The sequence below is a fragment of the Monopterus albus genome, unplaced genomic scaffold (assembly GCF_001952655.1).
Source record: "Monopterus albus unplaced genomic scaffold, M_albus_1.0 scaffold203.1, whole genome shotgun sequence".
Classification (NCBI taxonomy): domain Eukaryota; kingdom Metazoa; phylum Chordata; class Actinopteri; order Synbranchiformes; family Synbranchidae; genus Monopterus; species Monopterus albus.
The window spans coordinates 821,287-822,698 of record NW_018128083.1 but is presented as its reverse complement, the minus strand read 5'-3'; positions in this window follow the sequence as shown (position 1 = coordinate 822,698).

The window sequence follows — 1,412 nt, the reverse complement described above, 5'->3', positions numbered from 1 at the left end:
GGCCTACACTACAGTTTTGTCTTTTTTTTGGACACAATGCAGGAAGTGACAACCAAGAAACTGTGTGTAGGTGGGTGTTGATTTTCTGGAGGCCTATATCTACTTACAGTACATGTTTACTTATCCTTTTTAGTAACTATAGAATAGCAGTCTCATACCTCACTTTTGTCTTCAGCATCACTACCAATCACATATCCCCAAACATAGTTCATGTACCCTGTGATAAACCAGAATTATTAAGGTGATTATGTCTCATTATCTCATAATTGTCTGTTACTGTTATCTTTGGGGGAAGCTCTGTAAGTGCTCTTTTTATGCATGGGAACAAAATGGCGACACATTCTGTGTGAATCAAACTCTGCAACGGCAAATAAACCAGCAGCTGAGTTCAGTTTAAACCATGGGATGTTCAGCCTGTTGGTGTGTCAGTCTCCACCCACAGAATCACCACTCTGTCTGGACAGGAAGATGGCGCCATCGAGCCAGCGAAACTCTAGATTCAGTGTAGTGAGAAGATGAAGGCATCAGCAGCCCAGTGCAATGCTGATGTGTCTGTAGGATTACAGTACTATAACCTCTGTTACTACGGATGTTAAGGTATTGAGGAGTACATAGCTATTTGTGGAAAAAAGTTTGAATCACAAAAAATCTGAGAAAATTTGAAAGAGCAGAAGATTTTTCTCTTGTTCTTACTCTTACTCCACAGTTTATCTCAATTCAGCCTTCAAATGTGAAATCAAGAGTATAATAGACAAGAGTTGGTCATAATCTCTTAGGCCTCACATGACGAGAGGTAGATACGCAAATTGCCAGCTAAGTAGATTATTTATGAAACAAAAAAGATATTTAAGCAAAAAAAGAGCGTTAGTTAGCCATATCAGCAGTGTAAATATGGTTGTGTGTAAAATGGTGCCGCAAGCAAAACCTAACAAAAGGAGAATGTAGCAGCGGCAGACACAGGATGCAAGGCAGAATGTCCAGAAACAGCAGGAGTTGGAGCCTTTATCTCCTAAGACAGTGGACCTAGGTGCTCCCAGTGTGCCTGGGCCCCACAACCAGGAAAGCACACGCACACAAAGTGGGCAGGGGTGTCACACAGTTACATCAAAACATAGCTTTCAAGTGCACCGAGTGTCAGTCGTAATGTGAATGATTTTTGATTATCGAGGCTCTTGGAGACTTGTCATCTCTCAGAGCTCAGCGCTGTAATAACTCTGCATTTAACCAGAAGAAAATAAATCTACGTAAAGCTGATTCCTGTGTCCTGAGTGTTACGTCTTGGGGCCTTCAGATAAAAGAACTGGCTATAGTTAAAAACGCTTCAAATATCGAGCTCAACCCCGGTAAAAGACAAGTGGCCAAACTCTGTCTCAATTCCTTCTGGGGCAAGTTTGCGCAAACGTGTGACGCCA